The sequence below is a fragment of the Vipera ursinii genome, assembly GCF_947247035.1.
Source record: "Vipera ursinii genome assembly, chromosome: 1".
Classification (NCBI taxonomy): Eukaryota; Metazoa; Chordata; class Lepidosauria; order Squamata; family Viperidae; genus Vipera; species Vipera ursinii.
The window spans coordinates 121551807-121573165 of NC_139512.1; the positions used below are offsets into that span (position 1 = coordinate 121551807).

At 42.2% G+C, this 21359-nt stretch overlaps 1 long non-coding RNA gene across 1 annotated transcript; it reads right to left on the reverse strand.

Annotated features, from left to right (window-relative positions):
• Window positions 1–1545: 1545 nt before the first annotated feature.
• On the reverse strand, window positions 1546–21086 carry LOC310646238. Its single transcript, XR_014493653.1, has 3 exons — window positions 21014–21086; window positions 14265–14375; window positions 1546–1840 (listed from the first exon to the last, which is right to left on the reverse strand). It is a non-coding gene; the product is annotated as an uncharacterized lncRNA (long non-coding RNA).
• Window positions 21087–21359: the final 273 nt, after the last annotated feature.

The window sequence follows — 21359 nt, forward strand, 5'->3', positions numbered from 1 at the left end:
TTGCGGGCGCAGGACAGGGGTTGTTCCTCTGTCCTAGTCCTTTTAGACCTCTCAGCGGCTTTCAATACCATCGACCATGGTATCCCGCTGCGGCGCCTCAGGGGGTTGGGAGTGGGAGGCACAGTTCTTCAGTGGTTCACCTCCTACCTTCTGGGACGCTCGCAGTCGGTGTTGGCAGGGGGACAGAGATTGACCTTGAGACCTCTCATTTGTGGACTTCCTCAGGGATCGGTTCTCTTGCCTCTCCTGTTCAACATCTACATGAAACCGCTGGGTGAGATTATTCGTGGTTTTGGAGTTGGTTATCATCAGTACGCTGATGATACCCAGCTTTCTATTTCGACCCCAAACCACCCCAGTGATGCCCTCGACGTGATGTCCCATTGCTTGGAGGCGGTTCGGGTCTGGATGGGGAGGAACAGGCTTGGACTCAACCCTGACAAGACTGAGTGGCAGGCATCTCAGGATATTCAGAATATTCCATCTCTTTCTATGGGGGGTGAGCTATTACCCCCCGTAGATAGGGCTCGCAACTTGGGGGTCTTTCTAGATTCACGGCTCTCCTTAGAAGATCATATAGGAGCTGTGACTAGGGGGGCCTTCGCCCAGGTTCGCCTGGTGCGCCAGTTGCGACCCTATCTAGACTGGGATGCCTTGCATACAGTCACTCATGCGCTTGTGACCTCTCGCTTGGACTACTGCAACGCTCTCTACATGGGGCTGCCCTTGAGGACCACCTGGAGGCTTCAACTGGTGCAGAATGCAGCCGCGCGAGTTGTGTTGGGGGTCTCCCGATACTCCCATGTTACACCTCTGCTCCGCGAGCTGCATTGGCTGCTGGTTGCCCTCCGGGTGAGATTCAAGGTGCTGGTTATGACCTACAAAGCCCTACATGGCATGGGTCCAGATTACCTACGGCAGCACCTGCTGCCGGCATCAACTTCCCTCCATCCAGTGCGCTCCGACAGAGAGGGCCTCCTCACGGTGTCTCCAATCAGAGAATGTTGATTGGTGGCCCCCAGGGGAAGGGCGTTCTCTGTGGGCGCGCCAGACCTGTGGAACCGCCTTCCGGTTGAGCTCCGGATGGCCCCCAACCTGCGCTCCTTCCGGCGTGATTTAAAAACTCATCTATTTGAACAATCTGGCCTGGTCTGATGGGTTTGGGGTTGGTTTTAAATAAGTTTTAACACACTTTTTGTATTGTATTCTTGGGCATAATTATTTAATTCTTTTTAATCTCTTTTTTAACTTTTGTATTTACATTTTGATATTTATTGCCCTGTACACCGCCCTGAGTCCTTCGGCTGAAGGGCGGTATAAAAATTTAATAAATAATAAAATAATAATAATATTGCTGTGAAATAGTGTTAAGACTCCTCTTTTCCTTTTCCTTTTGAGTTTTGACAACTGGCATATTGTTGTGATATTCAGGGATATTATATAGACTTGTGTTAGCTTTTGTGCAACATTATCAGTACTGAGGAAACTCCAACAATGCTGATTTGGTGTAGACATAGGATAGACACACAAAAAAGTCCTTTTTCATAGTATACAATGAAAGATCAGGTTTTATTTATTTTCCCATTCATATAGGATGGATTGAGAATATTATTGGACATCACATTCCAAATCGCTCTTGAATTTTAGACAAATCACATCCAGTGCAATCAGTTGTGGCCAATGATGTCATTGAGAAGGTCTCCAGTTGAAAGTGAATGCTAACGGTTGCATCTGTCATAGTCACAACAAACGGCGCTAACCCCTGCGCTTGGTACTGAATTCAAAACATCACACTCATACTGTCTGCCGCACCTCTTGGCATACCTTGGCGGCATGTACCCTACAGGAAAAAAAAGATTTTGTGGTTGCTGTTGGGAAAAATTTTTCACTTCACCAACATTGTCTTTTGTTAATGATGGAAGGTCCTAGATAGATTAGCCTTTCTTCATTTGTTCAGGAAGTTGGGCCAAGCACACAGCACAACCACATTATTCCAAATTCTTGCTTCTTTCATGTGAAAAATGTGTTGGATAGCAAGACTGAGACCGGGGCAGGGTGGTGAGGTTTGAAAGTGACATACCTGCTCCCCTGAGAGCAATCATGATATCCAAAAGAATCAGCAGACTGTCTAGTAATGCATCGGCAATCCCATTATCAAGCATTTTGCTTGCCCTGTAATCAAAGTCTTGTGGAGGAGCTTTAACTTGAAGTAATGAGTAACATTGCATTCTTACTCATTGTTGATGAAGGATTGTTTCTTATTGTTCTTGTTGAATAATACTTAGGGTAACCCTTGCATTTGTTCCAGAGTCCAGATTAATTTAGTCAATTCTATTGTTTGGATACCTGAGACACTAATGGAAATTTTAGTGGGCTGTGGAAGCTACTTATTCCAAGATTCCTTCAGTCCTGAAAGGTGCATCCTGAGCCAAAGGATCCCTGGATATGTTATTGCTAACAATGGCTGACTCCATAACAATGATTGGGTACAGTATTGTTTATGTCAGAGGTAGACAACCTTGGCTCTTTTATGACTTGTGGACTTCAATACCCAGAATTCCTGAACCAGCCATGCTGACTCAGGAATTCTGGGAGTGAAGTCCCCAAGTCATAAAAGAGCCAAGTTTGCCTACTCCTGGCCTAAGTTCAGAGAGAAGCAGAATTAAAATTCACCTCAGGTCTTTTGGGCCTCGTGAGGTGAAGGTTATGGCCCTTGCACAGATAGAGCTAGTAAAGATCAGTATTCAGAAAGCAATGGACCCTGCAACCACTTCCAGGAGAAAATTCAATCATCATAGAGGTAAAAAAAAAGGAACTAAATATAATTATTTTTTCACACTATTATACTTACCAATTCCTTTAAAGAATATGGACATACATCGGTCTTGACGATCAGAGCAGGTAGCTGTGGTAAAACATCTTCCTCCATTGGGACAATTATAACATTCCAGAGCATCCACAGCTGAAATAGAGGAGGCAAAGCAACAATCTGTAATTTTCCATCACCTATCTTTTTGCCTACATATTGCATCAATGGGATTTGGGAGTAGAAATTTCAAAAAGTATTTGCATCAAAGATTTTGAAAAGTTCCAGCTCTATGACTCAATTTCAAATACAATAAGATTCGAGAATTCAGACCTTTGGGAAAAATGGCAAATGGAAGACATCTCTGCTAAAAGTGGAACTGCTGACCGTGGGAGAATGAAAAGCTGGTGAGTAGACGGCTCTTTGTAATTCCCCTCCAGAAAAGGACCTCAGATTGTCCCCAAGAGCTCCAGACAATTGCTCCTTACAGGGGGTGTGCATAATTCCTTTTTTTTACAATATTTTATTAGTTTTTCAATATTTACAATAATATCTTTAGAAAGCAACGTGGTGTCCGAGTTACAATAGATCTGCTTCGCTTGCAGATCTGTGGCCAGCCAGGCTTGGTGATGCAGGCATCACCACCGCCACCTCCTGCTTCCCTGTGTGGTTGGCCGGTCAAGAGGCTCAGAGCAGGAGGAGGTGGAGCAACAACCACCACCCACATTAGAGCCGCCATGTAGACAGGGCCCACACCAGGTGAGAGCTCCTTTCTGGCCATTCTGGGGCCGTCTCCGCCCACACCGATGCGTCTGTACTGCAGAAGGGAGATGGTGGCTCTGATTCCCCCCTGTAGATCCCCCATCAGACCCCTGTCCGGTGCCCCTTCTATGCAATCCTTCATGATGCAGTGTGGATGAGAGGCTCAGCCGGTGGGGGGGGCAGCTTTCCTCCGCGGAGGCATCCCAGCTCTCCCACGCCCCCCACACTGACCCCCTTGCCTTCCCTCAGCTGGGACCTGATGACCCCCACTGGTTGCTTCCAAAGGCCGCTCACTTACTCTCTCGCCCAAACTGCTCCTTTTATAAGTTCACTGACCCCGCCCAGCTCTCACAGCTGTTCCCAGACTCTGCATGTGTGGAGAGAGGGAGGGGGAGGAGCCCGGGAATGGCATGCATGCCCACGGGGATGGTTCTGCATGCCGCCTGTGGCACGCATGCCATAGGTTCACCACCCCTGCCCTATCGCTTTAGGCAAGGCAGGAAAAAGATTCATCTTTCACTTTGCTCTGTTGAGTGCAACCCTTTAACAACTGCTTCTCGCAACTGCACTGAAGCACCTGAATCGCAGCCCGAGGAAAAGGAGGAGAGAGCGCAGGAACACTAGTAGGCAGGGAGGCCTAGGAGTGGGCAGACTGGGCCAATGCTGGCCATGGTGCCCCAAGTGCCTCCAAAGGCCCCTTTGATCTCAAGCACGCTTGTGCTGCCTTCTGGAGGTAGGACCTCCAATCTAGGATCTCTCAGTCTTAAGAGGAAGGAACTGGGTCTGTGAGGGAAGAGCCATCAGTGTTGAGTGATCGTGACTCAGAACTTACCTTGCGACCAAAGCATTACAGCAAGAACGCAGAAGATTATTTTTCTCATTGTTTTTCCGGCAACGGAGGGCCTGCAGTCAAGAGTTGGAAATCAGGGTCACTTGCTGTTCACACTAGCATTTCTTTCGATTTTCACGAAAGGCTCAGTGTGGAACGAATCTAGAGATTACATCTAAGTACATAACCCTATTTAATATTTTGAGCTATTTGATATGTTAAGAGCAATTAAAATGTATATTCCAGCAAAACCAATTATCTTAACTGTTCTTTACATTCTTTGTGACATTATGTTTCAGGAATTTTTTAATATTTATAATGGGAAATGCTCCTCATAAAAAGATCCTGTTTATTACATATCAAAGGTAGGAAAGGGTAAGCCCCAAGAAGTTACTGACCACATCTTTGTGTAGCGTTATCAGCCTAGCCAATGTTAATAAATGCTGGAATGTGTGGTCCACTAACATCTGGAAACACTGCAGCTGCCCTCCCTAATTCTTGCTATAGTATTTTTCTCTAACATATTTAGGCTAAAGAAAATGAAATAATTCAAAATAATAAAAATAAAAATAATCATAATAGTTATAACACAGCAGTAACATTAAAACATTATTTTCTCAGGTATACTAAGATTGCATTTCTTCCTCTAATTTAGAACATAACATCAGTAAAAAAAATTCTCCTAGATATTTATTATACAATTAGGCATGTAATGAATTAAAAATATGTCTGAGAAAAGCTGAATCTTACCTTTGGTACAGGTGAAATAAAAGCAAGCTATGATGTGCTAACCTTGTGTACTGCTGCAAATATATATAGTTGTGCTTTCTTATTTCCTCCCTTTTTTGGGGGGGGAGAATTGCATCAATTATTCTGCAAAAATACTGGTGTAATATTGGTAATAGAAAGGCAAACCCATTTCTTAAATAATGGGTAAATAACTTTGTATGGATCACAATGCAAAATTCTGGACTTACAAACCACATGCATGCTGCAGCTAAGTAATTTTGTTTATTTATGGAGCTCGGCTGATAAGATGTCAAAGCAGTTTCTTACTGCTGATTCTTTGCCTGTTCCTGATTGCTTAAAATGAAAATATTTGCTCCACCATCCCCTCTAAAGTATTCTAAATATTTGATCTCCTGTTAAATATGTACCCTATAGCCATTTCCTCTTTGAATTGAATTGGTGCAAACACATAAAGCTGTGCTTTATTTAACTGGAATTTATTCAGTAAGGGGCAACTGGTGGGCTACAAAAAAACTCTGTGTCACACTGTACTTTCTAATTACCTTTCCGGGTTAAACAAAGACTAGTAGTGAGGTGGTACAAGAACCACAGCTTGCTGTCAGACGCAGACCTGGATTATGGGGCCATTGCTGTTGGGGGTCAGGGAATAAGATGAAGGACCATCTGGTTCAATTAACCCTGTAAAATAACTTGATGGGTCTTCTAATGCAACATACGACTTAGGATCTCAATGATTTGGATTAGGGGACTTCCAGGTGGCAAGGCGTCGGGTAGGGGTAGAGCTCTCCAGGGCCGCCAGAGCTAAAAGTTTTGGTGGCTGAAGGATTGAGCCCCCCGAAGCCTGAGTTTGCTCCGGACTGCGGGGCACCTCTGCTCCGGGTTTTTTGGAGCAGAGCAGGGCGTCAGCAACCATCCCTGCCAGCAAGAGAGAACCTTTGAGAACCTGGATGCAGGCAGAGCGATACAGGAGATCCAGGTGAAAGTGAATTTATGATCTTTAACTCAATGGACTTTGTGGAGTTTGAAAGTGAAAGTGCGTAGCAGGCAATAGTGGGTGAAAATGGCTGCCAAATCCTCTAAAGTTCCTAGAAGCGCGGGGGCTTCTCTGGTGCAGCAGTCTTCGTTACAAGCTTTAATGCCCCCTCCCTCTGCACCTGCACTTGCACCTGTACCAACTCTTACAGTTAAAGACTTGCAGGATGTGTTGCAAGAGGCTATGAAAAAGCAATCGCAACAATTAGCTGAGCTTATGGATGAAAAGCTTACAGAGCTTCTGGATGAGAAGTTAACAGAAATTAGGGCAGACATCTTACTTGCATTTCAAGGCATGGCTGTATGCATAGAACGCTTGGACGAGAGAGTGGAAGATCTCAGCCAAAATAATATTAGATTAGATGCAAAAATGACAAAGACTGAAAATGTGGTGGATAAAAGTGATAGTGATTTGACCTTGGTACAGTACCATGAGATGGAGTTTGCTGTGAGAATCAGAGGCTTAAAAGAGGATCCTTAAGAAAATTTGAAGAAAATAGTTTCTAAGGCTTTGGAAGGTGTGCTGGGGCGACCAGCAGATGCAATTATGGAGGATATAGACAAAATTTTCCGTGTTAACTCGTAGATTGCAAGACAAAGGAAATTACCCAGAGATGTGGTGGTTTATTTTACAAAGAGAGCAATTAGAAATGAGGTTATTCAAGCCTTTTACAATAATAAATTTGCAATTGCTGAGCAAGAAGTTTTGATTTTAAAAGAGATCCCTCCAAGAATCCTAAGGACAAGGAAGGAATTTGCCTTTTTGGCACAAGAATTAAGACGACGTGATATTAAGTTCAGATGGGAGATACCAATGGGTATGGTGGTGATGCATGGAGGCATGAGACATCGTCTTACTACAGTGTTGCAGGCACGTGATTTCTATAGTAATGTTTTAAAAGCAGTCCCCATACCACTTTTGGAATCTACAAAGAAGAATGGTGAGGGAGAGCCTCAATTATGTAGTGAGAATTTACAAGGTGCTGAAGGAATGACGCAGATAGAAGAGAAAGCTACAGGAGTGAATCAAATTTCAGTATCATCGGAGGAGGCCAGAGACCAGAGGATGACGCGTGCTGCTTCGAGATGAATGAGACGAGAGCAAGAACAAGAACAGCAGAAAGTCATGATGGCACCTCCAAAACTTACTTATAGTGAAGCTGTGGGAGGAGCGCGACCTAAGAGAGTCCAGGTGATTTTGGAAGAAGCGCTCCAAAAGCTTCGGGTCGTGAAGGATGGCGACAAAGTTTCTAACCAGGAATGTTAATGGCTTAAATTCACCACAGAAGAGAAAGAAAGTTTTTCAATATTTAAAACAATATAAGAATGATGTTATTTGTTTACAAGAAACACATATTAGAGTTACGGAACAAAATTCAAGACTGGGTACACAATTTATTGCATCCGCAACGGATAAGAAAAATGGAGTGGTTGTCTATGTTAAGAATACCTTGACAGCGGATTTAATTGAAGCAGATAAACAAGGAAGATATGTTATAATTGAACTGTTAATAGAAGGCAAGAAAACACTTCTGGTTGGATTATATGCTCCTAATCAACAACAAGCAGACTTTTATAGTTTACTACACAGCAAGATTACTCAGTGGGATTATAAATCTTTTATTTTTATGGGAGACTGGAACGGTGTTTTGGATGTACAAATGGACAAGAGTGGTTTTTTTAAAAGTATTCCAAGTCATGCTAAACTGCCTAAATCTTTTTTTGAAATGAAGGACGATTTGGAACTACAAGATATTTGGAGAGAAAGAAATTTGCAAGAGAAGGACTATACTTTTTTTTCTGATAGACATCAATCTTTTTCTAGGATTGACTTTATACTAATTACTAATGATTTCTTTTCCAGGATTAAGAAGATTAAGATTTGTCCAAGAACTATGTCTGATCATAGTCCAGTCTGGTTAGAGATAGAAAAAGATAATAGAGATAGGCGCTCCTGGCGTCTAAATGAGAATTTGTTTAGAAATCAGGAAAATGTGGAAGAATGTAAAAAACAGATGAAGGATTTTTTAAAAATTAATATGCATAAAGGTACTTCTATTGAAATGGTCTGGGATGCTAGTAAAGCTTATATGAGAGGTGTATTAATATATTTGAATAACAAATATAGACACAATCTGGAATTCAGGAGGAAGGAATTAGAGTATGAAATTAGGGAAAAAGAAAAGGCTTTAATTTTGAATCCATCGGATGTGAAGATTAAAGAGGTAATTAATTTATTAAGGGGACAGTTCGACAAGTTGATGGCTGGTCAAGTGGCAACTAACTTACGGTATGCTAGACATAATACTTTTTGCAATGCCAATAAACCAGGTAGATGGTTAGCTTATTTGTTAAGGAAGAAACAAAGGGCTTCTAATATAGATAGAATAGAACATAAGGGTAAGGTAGTGTATCAGCAGAGTCTTATTAAGAAGACTTTTGTTGATTTTTACTCTAAGTTATATGCTAGAGATAAGATTAGTGAGGCAGATATTGATGTATATTTGATGAATGCTAATATTCCTGTCCTTACACAAGAACAAAAGGAAGAGATGAATCAATTGATAACTGAGGAAGAAATTTTTTCAGCAATTAAACAATTGAAAGTGGGTAAGGCGCCAGGTACGGATGGATTGACTGCTGTGTATTATAAAAATTTACAGTTAGAGATGGTAAAGCCATTAAGGGAATAGTTTCAGACAATTCAAATGGGAGGAGGGGTGCGCCCGTCCTGGAAAACTGCTTTTATTTCTTTGATTCCAAAGGAAGACCAGGATGTCACCCAAGCAAAAAATTATAGGCCAATATCACTTTTGAATACGGACTACAAGATATTTGCTAAGGTTTTAGCTAACAGATTAATGAGGGTATTGCAACAAGTAATTCATGGTGACCAAACTGGGTTTATAAGTTGTAGACAAATGAAGAACAATGTGAGGCATATAGTTGATTTGTTGGAATTTTTGGAAAGAAACAATCAGATCCCTGCAGCGTTGATCTTCTTGGATGCTGAAAAAGCCTTTGATCAATTGGATTGGCAATTTTTGTTGAAAGTATTAGATAAAATGAACTTTGGGGATAAATTTTTACAACCAATTAGGGCATTATATCAAAAGCAAACAGCCCGTATAATAGTTAATAATAGTTTGACGGAAGTATGTAACGTTGAAAAGGGCACAAGGCAGGGGTGCCCGTTGTCACCTTTACTATTTGTTTTAACATTGGAGATATTATTGATTAAAATATGGGACTCAGAAAAAATTAGGGGAATTCAAATAAGAGATCAGGATTACAGACTGAGGGCGTTTGCAGACGATCTGGTTGTTACGGTAACTCAGCCTGAAGATTCAGTTGTAGAACTGATGGAGATAATAATGCAATATGGGAAAGTTTCTGGATTCAAGGTTAACATACAAAAAACTAAAATGTTGTCTAAGAATATGACAGTATCACAAAAGGCTGTTTTAGAAGAGCTAACGGGATTTGAAATTGTTAAAAGGGTTAAATATTTGGGGATATATTTGTCACCCTCAAATGTAAAGCTATATAAAAATAATTATGAAAAGTTATGGGGAAAAGTTCAAAAAGAATTGGATAGCTCGAAAAAACTACAATTATCTTTATTGGGAAGAATTGCAGCAGTGAAAATGAATGTTTTGCCGAAATTTTTATTTTTATTTCAAATGATACCTATTCTTAAAAAGGATTCAAACTTGGAGGAATGACAAAAGGGTATTAATAAATTTGTCTGGGCAGGGAAAAGGCCACGAGTTAAATTTAAGATTATGCAGGATACGCGTGAGAGAGGTGGTCTTAAAATGCCTAATCTTAAACTATACTATGAAGCTGCTGCTTTGTGAGCGATAAGTGATTGGATTAATTTAACACAAGTGAGATTATTAAATCTTGAAGGCCATGATCTGTTATTTGGTTGGCATGCATATTTATTGTATGATAAGAAGGTGGATAATGTGTTCAAGGTACATATTTTAAGACATGCTCTGTTGCGAGTTTGGAAAAAGTATAGACATAAGTTAAATTATAAGATACCTATGTGGGCAATACCGAAACACACAATAGAAAATATAAGTGTTGGGTTTAAACATGATGTGACTACATATAAGGAAATTTTAAGTTTGGAAAGGAATGTATGGCATTTAAAGCCATATAATATCTTAAGAGAAGAAAAGATTGTACAAACTTGGTTTCAGTATGGGCAATTACAGGCCAGGTGGAAAGAAGACCAGAAAATTGGTTTTTCAATGACTGATGAAAATCTGGTAAAGCAAATTAGAGATCAAGGTCAAGCACATATTAAAAGGATATATCTTGCATTGATAGAAATTGATTCAGAGACAGAACTTGTTAAAGACTGTATGATAAAGTGGGCTCAGAATTTTCAAGAAGTCATTACAATGGATACTTGGGAAAAGATTTGGGTGAGAAATGTAAAATTTACACAAGCTCAAAATTTAAGAGAGAACTTTTATAAAATGTTTTATAGGTGGCACTTAGATCCTAAAAAATTAGCAAGTATGTATCCGAACTGCCAGCCTAAATGTTGGAGGTGTGGTGGTGAAGATGCAACGTATTTTCATATATGGTAGACCTGTAAAAAGGTTAAAGCTTTTTGGATTAAAATCTGGTGGAACATGCAAAAGATATTTAAGAAAAGGATAAAGTTTTCTCCACAATTGTTTTTACTGGGCATTACTGATACTACTGTTGTGGACACTAAGTTGATGTTGGATTTAATTACGGCAGCAAGACTTTTAGTAGGGCAATATTGGAAGAAGGTAGAACTGCCAACTATAGAAGAATGGACTTTAAAAGTTTTCAACCTGGCGGAAATGGCAAAGATCTCAGCGTACTTGAAAGACCATTCGCAACAGAGATATATTGTGGAGTGGAAAAAATGGATTGATTATATCCAGAATAAATATGGGACTAAAAAGTTTCTTCTAGCATTTGAATAAGTATTGATGTGATATTTATATTGCTTGTAGTTATTTTATAAGAGTTAAAGTGCGATAGATTTAATAGTTTATTGTTGTTTGCATAAGGTAGATTATGATTGTTTGTATTTTTATACCCTGTATTTAGCTCTGGGAAGTAGGGGAGGGGGAAGGGAGGGAGGTGTTGGGGAGGGTTGGGGAGAGGTGAGGGGGTTGGGAGGGGTTTTGTTTTGTTAAAAATGTATTGTAAAACTTTTCAATTAAAAAAAATGATTTGGATTAGGCCCATGGTTAATCATCAACCCAAATTCAATTTATTTGTCTATTTGTGTACTATTTGTATACTGTCTTTATTGATTTATAAAATTTATTGGCCACCCAACGTATCACAGGATAACACTGATTGTCTTACAATATTAAAAGATAAGACTATGCAAAACCTAGATGATATAAATAAAATTTATTATTTATTTATTTATTATTGGGACTTATATGCTGCCCTATCTTCCGAAGGACTCAGGGTGGCTAACAACAACAAAATACAATAATACAGAAGTTAAAAGAAAATTAAATTAATGGCCCCCGTAGAATAAATTAAAATTAAAAATTAAAATAAGTAGCACGGTTACTGGTGGGACAATATTGGAAGAAGGATAGTTTGCCCACTATAGAAGAATGGGTGTTTAAAGTTTCGAATCTTGCAGAAATGTCTAAGATTTCTGCTTATTTGAAAGATCATTCACAGGAAAGATATATTTCAGTTTGGAGGAGATGGATAAATTATATTCAGAACAAATATGGGACTAAAAAGTTCCATTTAGCTTATGAGTAGATTTTAGTGGGATATTATTATTGGTACTTTATTGTAGTTATGTTAAAGGGGAGTTAAAGCACATTATGAATTTGGTTAATTGTATATTATACATAATTTTTATTTAGAATATGATTATTGTAACTATAATCCTGTATTTAGCTCTGGGAAGTGGGGGGGGGAAGTGGGGGGGTTTGGGGTGGGGGGATTTGGGGATATATTGTAAAATTTTGTTTTTGTAAAACTCTTTAATAAAAAAAATAAAATAAGTTAAAAATTAAAAACATAATTAAAATCCCTGTCAGTCCAGGTCAGCCTTGATGGAAAAGGAGTGTTTTGAGGCTGCGGCGAAAGGACTGGAGATCTGGGGCCATCCGAAGCTCAAGGGGGAGCTGGTTCCATAGGGCTGGTGCTCCCACAGAGAAGGCCCTCCCCCTGGGGGTCGCCAGCCGACATTGTCTAGCCGACAGTACCCTAAGGAGGCCCTCTCTGTGTGAGCGCACTGGGTGATGGGAAGTCGTTCCCGGCAGCAGATGGCCCTGCAAGTATCCCAGGCCTAAGCCATGTAGGGCTTTAAAGGTAAGTACCAGCACCTTAAATCTCACCCGGAGGACAACCGGTAACCAATGCAGCTCATGCAGGAGGGGTGTAATATGGGAGTATCGGGGTGCTCCCATCACTACCCACACGGCTGCATTCTGCACCAGCTGAAGCCTCCAGGTGGTCTTCAAGGGCAGCCCCATGTAAAGAGCATTGCAGTAATCTATACGGGAGGTAACGAGTGCTTGGGTGACTGTACGTAGGGCATCTTGGTCCAGAAAGGAGTGCAACTGGTGCACCAGGTGAACCTGGGCAAATGCCCCCCTGGCCACGACTCCAATATGATCTTCAAAACTGAGTCGTGAATCCAGGAGGATGCCTAGATTGCGTGCCCTATCAACGGGAGGTAACATCTCTCCTCCCATAACCAAAGATGGAACCTCTTGGACTAAACGAGATGCTAGAACGTAAAGCCACTCAGTCTTGGCTGGGTTGAGCCGGAGCCTGTTCTTCCCCATCCAAATCCACTTCCAGGCAACCACTTCCAGGCAACGGGACATCACATCGAGGGCATCACTGGGTTGGTTCGGGGTGGAGATGAAAACCCTCCATAAACAGCCCCAAGCCAATTGGCAGAGCTTTAAGCTTTAACTGGTATTTAAGCTCTTGTGGAAGGTCAGGGAGGTTGGATCCAACCTCACTTGGGGGGAGGGCGGCAAGATGTTTGAAAGGACAGGCTCAGTGGCAAAGGCCCTTCTCCTGGACCTCGCCAGCCAGAATGCCCTGGCTGATAGGGCCTGCAGCATGCCTCCTCTGCCAGAACAGGTGGGGAGTGCCAATCCCAGTGAGACGGTCTAGGTAGCCTGGACCCATGTCATAAAGGGCTTTAAAGATGATTACCAACACTTGAATTGCATCTGGAAGCAAACCATCAGCCTGGGCAGCTTGTAGAGCAGTGGTTTTACATGGGCCATGCTTTGGAGCCCAAGAACTGTCCGTCTTGTCACACTCTGCACTTTGCACTACCTGTAGCTTTCAAATGATTTTCAAAGGCAGCCCCATGTAGAGGGTGTTGCAATAGTCCAACTGCAGGATGACTAGGGCTTGAAACACCAAATGCAAGTAGTCCTGACCCAGGAGGGGCTGCAACTAGTACATAATGTGAAGTTGTGCAAAAGCTCTCCTAGCTGCGATTGCCATCTTCAAGCAGGAGTTGCGAGTCCAGGAGAAACCCCCAAGTTGCGGTCTGGATCTGTCTGGGGTAGTTCTATGCAATTCAGACTATCGATGTCAAAGTCTTGGGCCTTGGGGCTCCATGCACCCAAAGCCATTTCATCTTGCCAGAGTTCAGTCAAAGCCTGTTGTCCTCCATCCAGGCCCCCACAGCCTCCAGGTATTTATTTATTTAGTTATATTTAGTTATATTATATCATGAGAGGGCAGCAACAGCTTCATGAGTTGGATATCATCAGTGTATTTTAGATACCTTAAGTCATGGTTACGCATGATCTCACCCAGTGGCTTCCTGTAGATCAGGCGTCACCAACTTTCTGGGTTGGCAGCCCGGTGGCAAAGGGAGGGCCAGATTTCTTTATGCACACATCCACACATACTCAAATGTAGCTCCACGCATGTATGTGTGAGTGGGGCCGTGAGCATGCGCACTCTGTAACTGGGGCTGCTAGTGCCAGTGCAAGGGTCACGCTGAAGCTAATGCCAGCACAAGAAAAAAAATTAAAGGAACTAAATATAATTATTTTTTCACACTATTATACTTACCAATTGCTTTAAAGAATATGGACATACATCGGTCTTGACGATCAGAGCAGGTAGCTGTGGTAAAACATCTTCCTCCATTGGGACAGTGATAACATTCCAGACCATCCACAGCTGAAAGAGAGGAGGCAAAGCAACAACTCAATCTGTAATTTTCCATCACCTATCTTTTTGCCTACATATTGCATCAATGGGATTTGGGAGTAGAAATTTCAAAAATTATTTGCATCAAAGATTTTGAAAAGTTCCAGCTCTATGACTCAGTTTCAAATACAATAAGATTCGAGAATTCAGACCTTTGGGAAAAATGGCAAATGGAAGACATCTCTGCTAAAAGTGGAACTGCTGACCGTGGGAGAATGAAAAGCTGGTGAGTAGACGGCTCTTTGTAATTCCCCTCCAGAAAAGGACCTCAGATTGCCCCCAAGAGCTCCAGACAATTGCTCCTCACAGGAGGACAGCATTCTCTGGCAAGTTAGTGGCTGTGGCAGAAGAGACTGCTCAAACTTTTTGAACCCTGGGTTTGCATAATTCCTTTTTTTATAATATTTTATTAGTTTTTCAATATTTACAATAAAATCTTTAGAAAGCAACGTGATGTCCGAGTTACAATAGTTCCATTTTCAGACAGATACATATTATTACAAATCTCCACATTATTATAACCAATACTTCCTCTCTCTTTTTTCTTCGATATATATTACCTTTTATCTAAGTTAACATATTTTTATTGCTATCCATCAATCACTTAATAGTTTATTTTATTTTATTTTTTGAATGTATATCCATCGATCTTTTAATATATTTCATATTTTAACATTCCATCTTTAAAACATCAAACACCTTATCTATTTTTTCTAGCTTTAATTTTGTATTAATATTGAAATTAAAACATTTAAAATTTTAATTTTATATTACTAAATAACCTCTTTTTCCTTTGTACAATTCTCTTCCATACTTAATACTGTAATCCAGTTCTCATTTATCTCATTTCCATGTCTATATCAATTTTACTATATTTAAAATAGTAGTGATTAAAATACAAATCGCAAGGAGAAAAAAAAAAGAAAAAAGAAAGAAAGAAAAAAGAAGGCGGAAAAAGAAGAGGAGGACAATAAAATATTCTTGTTTCTCATTTATAGTTTCCACATATTAAACCTTAACCAAAATTTGTTCCATTTTAACATTCAATACATCCTTCATAACTCTACATTGAAATATACCAGCTACATTCTATCATTCTTAACATATATACATCTTAACCCATATCATTTTAAAAAGCTCAATATTTCAATGTTAATATTCATTCATTTGTATTTTTTATCTTTATTATTATTTTTGTTAAGTGATCAATATTTTTATCTACTCATCAAATCAGGTATAGAGCCTTGGTGGAGCAGTGGGCTAATGCCTCCTTAAGTAACACCAGCTGCCTGCAATTAGTGCAGGTTCAAGTCCCACCAGGCTCAAGGTTGACTCAGCCTTCCATCCTTCCCAGGTAGGTAAAATGAGGACCCAGATTGTTGGGGGCAATTAAGCTGACTTTGTAATAATGCCGCTTGGGGTGTGTGTGAAAGCCCTAATAAGCAGGCATATACGGTACATAGAATGAAGGCTACTGCTAAGCTTGTAAGCCGCCCTGAGTCTTCGGAGAAGGGCAGGATATAAATGGAATTAAATGGAATTCTCGTAATCCCAGTACTATCCTGTCTATTTTAATATTATCTATTTCAGGCCTCTTAGAAATGTTCATATTTCTTCTGTCTTATTCTTGCTTTCTTCCTTTGCCATGTCATTTTACGCTTCTTTGCCTCCAGGTCATCAAAGCATTCTTGTATTACAGAGTTAAAGAATCTGCCAATAGCACCAAATCTTATTATTTTCACCTCTTGATACAATTGTTCTGGTCCAAGTAAACATCCTTCCATATTTTCTTCATCACCATCTTCAAAAACCTGTATTTGTTGACTATTTAATTCTTCTGCCAATATATTTAATTGTTCAATTTCTTCTATTGAGTCCTGTCCCAATAAAATATTAGCTGTAATCACAGTCTGAGTTTGGATTAGTTTTATCAAGATACTTTCTCACTCTTTTCCAAAGGCTCTTATTTCATTGCCAGCTGTAGAAAGAAGCTGATAGGTTTGGTAGGATATTTCCCACAGAGCATGAATTTGTTTTTGTAAATCTTCCATTGTAGACTCTCACACCTGATGTTCAAGGTTATTCTTTATCTTAGGTTTTTGTTTTCTTTAAAGAGAAAATCAGAATTGCAATTTCACATTTAGCCACTGGGTGTCCTCCAAGTACTTTAAGAATCCTTTTCTTTTGTTATTTGTTCCTTAAACGTTTTGTTTCCAAAAAAAACCCCACCCCTGAATTTCTTCGCCGCCTTCCAAGGAGAGGGTTAAATTCCCCCTCCCTCTTCACAGGGGGGAAAGTACTTAGCAGCTTAATTAGGTTAAAAAAGGATGGTTGAGGTACAAGAGAGGAATCTTACCCTCGCCTCTTACATGCTGCTTAATGTTGCCTGATGTTAGCTTTGACTTTGGCTGTCTGCAGCTTAGGATCTGGCCATATTCCTATGGTCAGTCTTTCGTCCGCTGGTACAAGGGGAATGCAGGCACTAACGAGGGGGTTGCTGCCCCCCCACATTTCTCCAAAAGCCCCTTCTGTCTGGACACCCCTCCAGGGCGACTCTTCAGTCCCTCTAGGACACCCCCAGTGATGCGAATCTGGACATGGAAGATGGGAGCTGTCCTCCAGACGTCCATTTTACAGCTGTAGGCAAACCGGAATTCTGGGTTTGCATAATTCCTTTTCAAATCATATTTAAAAATTGTTTCTTAACTGCTTTTCAGCTGTTTGGAACTTTGGGATCAACAAGTAATAAACAGCAAAAGGATGATTAGATTTGGAAATTTATAAATAGAATAAAGATCCAGATGGATTCAAAATAAGATTTTTGAAGTAATTGTAAGAATCTTTCCTGTTAAAAAATGCTTTTGCTTTGAATGCTTTTGCTTTTTTAAATGATAGGATGAGACTTTGAAGCTTGGACAATAGGGGGAAGTAGAACAAAGTAAAGATTACAATTAAAGAGAAGAACATTTAAATTTGACTTGCTATTTCAGAATGGAGTCAAATATTTTAACACTGAACATATTGAAGGATATTTTGGAAAAATGGACCCAGAAGTTAATTTAAACAGTGATTATCTATATAGATAGACTGTGTGAGATGGGATATGGGAAGATGGGATCATCGAAATCTGGTAAGTTATTAAAATTGTTTATATTTGGTGAGACGAGGGAAGTCATTTCTTTATATATATTTTTCTTTTTGCTTACTATATTCTTATTTTTTATTTTTTCCATTTTCCTGTACTTTTGTCTGCTATTTATTTTTTCATTTTTTAGTTTGTTTCAGTTTTTTTTTAAATCATTGAAAGTATTGTGGGAAGTCAGGCTCTCAGAGAAAGAAATATTTTGGGGAATTTATAGAAGGCAGAATATATTTCCCCAAAGGAATAATAAAAAATCTTAGGAACCTCCTCCCCCCCCCCCCAAGTCTCTCTGTCCCAAGCAGAAATCAGGTCTGTAGAAACTCAGATCTGATAATCCTATTCAGAAAGGTTGGAGCCAGAAAGCTAGAAGTTGATGAGATTAGAAAGACAAAGAATCCTAAAATCTACATAGCCCACTCAAACTAAAGACCTTTGGGACATAGTAGGATTACCCACCGCCATCAGAATACCAGAAAGGCACACTGAAGCTCAGGTCAAAGTATATGACAAAGGAAATACAAAGCCTCAACCAGGAAGGACTCCAAATACAAAGCCCAAGGAGGTATAAAAGCCCACCACACCCTGCTATATGTGGTCAGCTTTCCCAGAGCCATCTTTCTGTCTGGCTCTGCTCTTCAATAAACTACAACCTTCTTTCTAAAGCAGTCTCCATTTTGTTTATTCCCAGCTTGGACTGGACCCTGATGAAGAATTTCTTTCAACAGTATACATTTTAATAAAATTACTGTTAGAGCATTCAGATATGAAGCTTTCTCTTTAGGAATTTAACAATTAAAAAACATTTACATTTCCTTCTGTTACACATTCTTCTGAATATGTTACATGTTGCTTACTTACAGAGGGACCCAGGGAGGCAGTTTATACATACACACAAATGTATGTGACAAATATGTTGACGAGGAGAAGGAGAAAACCCTGATTAGAATCAGAATAGTACATTCACAACTTTCCTTTCTAGCAAATTAAAATATTACATCATTCTTCTTATTTCTGACATGTTTGAAGAAATAGAGGAGAGATTCTAGTCAGATGGTCCATCTCAGATGCAAACATGGAGCCAATAAATAACCATCATATTTAAATAATAGATTTAGAGCTCTTTAGCATTCCTTGGTCATGAAAGTTTATAATGCAAATCCCCTATCACAGTGGTGGTGAACCTTTTAGATACCAAGTGCCCAAACCGCAACCCAAAACCCATTTATTCACCGTGGGGTGCCGGCTGGGCGTGGCCATGGTTGGTGTGGCCACCTCGATGATGCTTATAGGGAGGGATGCCTGTGGGGGCCGGGCAGGGCTGGGGGAGATCCAGGGGGTCTCTGGCAGGTGGGGTGGTGGGTTGGAGGTTCGTCCTGTGAGGCAAGGTGAGGCAGGGTGGGTGTGCCAATTGATGCAGGGCAAGGCAAGGCAAGGCAGGGGCTGGAGCAGCTGCTGCCTGATGCTATCGGCCCCCCCATGCACAGAGGCCAGTGAGTGCATGGGGGCCAACGGTGTCCGTCAGCAGCCACAGCCTCCTGCATCATGGAAGCCCCATTGGTATGGACGGAGACAGTCCCAGGATGGCTGAAAAGGAGACCTCACCTAGTGTGGGCCCTGTCTACACAGTGGCTCTGACAGGGGCTGTGGCTTTTGCTCCTTCTCCTGCTCTGAGCCTCTTGACTGGCCAACCACACAAGGAAGAAGGAGGTGGCAGTGGCGATGCTTGCATCGCCAAGCCCGGCTGGCCGCAGATCTGCAAGTGAAGCTGTGCCGCCATCCTCGTGCTGGTGGGGGCAGTGGCAGGGGAAGGTGACTATGGCACACACCCTCCCCTTCCCACTGCCACCCCACATCATCCCACATCATCTGACGGGTGTGGCTTCTGCTGCTGCTCTGACTGGTCAGCCATGCAGGGAAGCAGGAAGGACAGCGGGTCCATGAATCTGCTGCCTTGTCAGGCTGCTAGCTAGCAGCCGAGGCAGCTCCAGACCCCCCAGCTGCCCCTCCACCTCCTCCTGCTTCCCTGCATGGTTGACCAGTCAGAACAGCAGAAGCCACCACCGTCATATCCATCGAGTGGATGTGCCCAGGACAGGCAAGGGCTTTCTTCTGGCTGTCCCGGAGCCATTTGCACCTGTGCCGATGGGGTTCTGTGGCCAGTACTCCATTATGCCGGACAGCCAGCATGCTGCTCACAGGCCTCTGTGTGCAGGGGCTGATAGTGTCAGGCAGCAGATCCAGAAGTGAAGCTTTGCTGACCATCCTCACACTGGTGGGGGCGGCAGCGGGGGAAGGCAGGATCTGGCAGGCGGCCATCCTTTGCTGCTGCTGCCATACGTTGTCCCATGTGCGTCTCTGGGCCATGCATGCAGGACAATGTGGGGTGGCAGCAGGGAGGGGAGGGCGTGTGCCACAGTCACCTTCCCCCACCGCTGCCCCCACCAGCACGAGGATGGCAGCACAGCTTCGCTTGCAGATTTGTGGCCAGCCGGGCTTGGTGATGCCGGCATCACCACCGCCACCTCCTGCTTCCCTGTGTGGTTGGCCGGTCAAGAGGCTCAGAGCAGGAGGAGGAGGAGCAACAACCACCACCCACATTAGAGCCGCCATGTAGACAGGGCCCACACCAGGTGAGAGCTCCTTTCTGGCCATTCTGGGGCCGTCTCCGCCCACACCGATGGGTCTGTACTGCAGAAGGGAGATGGTGGCTCTGATTCCCCCCTGTAGACCCCCCATCAGACCCCTGTCCGGTGCCCCTTCTATGCAATCTTTCATGATGCAGTGTGGATGAGAGGCTCAGCCGGCGGGGGGGGGCAGCTTTCCTCCGCGGAGGCATCCCAGCTCTCCCACGCCCCCCACACTGACCCCCTTGCCTTCCCTCAGCTGGGACCTGATGACCCCCACTGGTTGCTTCCAAAGGCCGCTCACTTACTCTCTCGCCCAAACTGCTCCTTTTATAAGTTCACTGACCCCGCCCAGCTCTCACAGCTGTTCCCAGACTCTGCATGTGTGGAGAGAGGGAGGGGGAGGAGCCCGGGAATGGCATGCATGCCCACGGGGATGGTTCTGCATGCCGCCTGTGGCACGCATGCCATAGGTTCACCACCCCTGCCCTATCGCTTTAGGCAAGGCAGGAAAAAGATTCATCTTTCACTTTGCTCTGTTGAGTGCAACCCTTTAACAACTGCTTCTCGCAACTGCACTGAAGCACATGAATCGCAGCCCGAGGAAAAGGAGGAGAGAGCGCAGGAACACTAGTAGGCAGGGAGGCCTAGGAGTGGGCAGACTGGGCCAATGCTGGCCATGGTGCCCCAAGTGCCTCCAAAGGCCCCTTTGATCTCAAGCACGCTTGTGCTGCCTTCTGGAGGTAGGACCTCCAATCTAGGATCTCTCAGTCTTAAGAGGAAGGAACTGGGTCTGTGAGGGAAGAGCCATCAGTGTTGAGTGATCGTGACTCAGAACTTACCTTGCGACCAAAGCATTACAGCAAGAACGCAGAAGATTATTTTTCTCATTGTTTTTCCGGCAACGGAGGGCCTGCAGTCAAAAGTTGGAAATCAGGGTCACTTGCTGTTCACACTAGCATTTCTTTCGATTTTCACGAAAGGCTCAGTGTGGAACGAATCTAGAGATTACATCTAAGTACATAACCCTATTTAATATTTTGAGCTATTTGATATGTTAAGAGCAATTAAAATGTATATTCCAGCAAAACCAATTATCTTAACTGTTCTTTACATTCTTTGTGACATTATGTTTCAGGAATTTTTTAATATTTATAATGGGAAATGCTCCTCATAAAAAGATCCTGT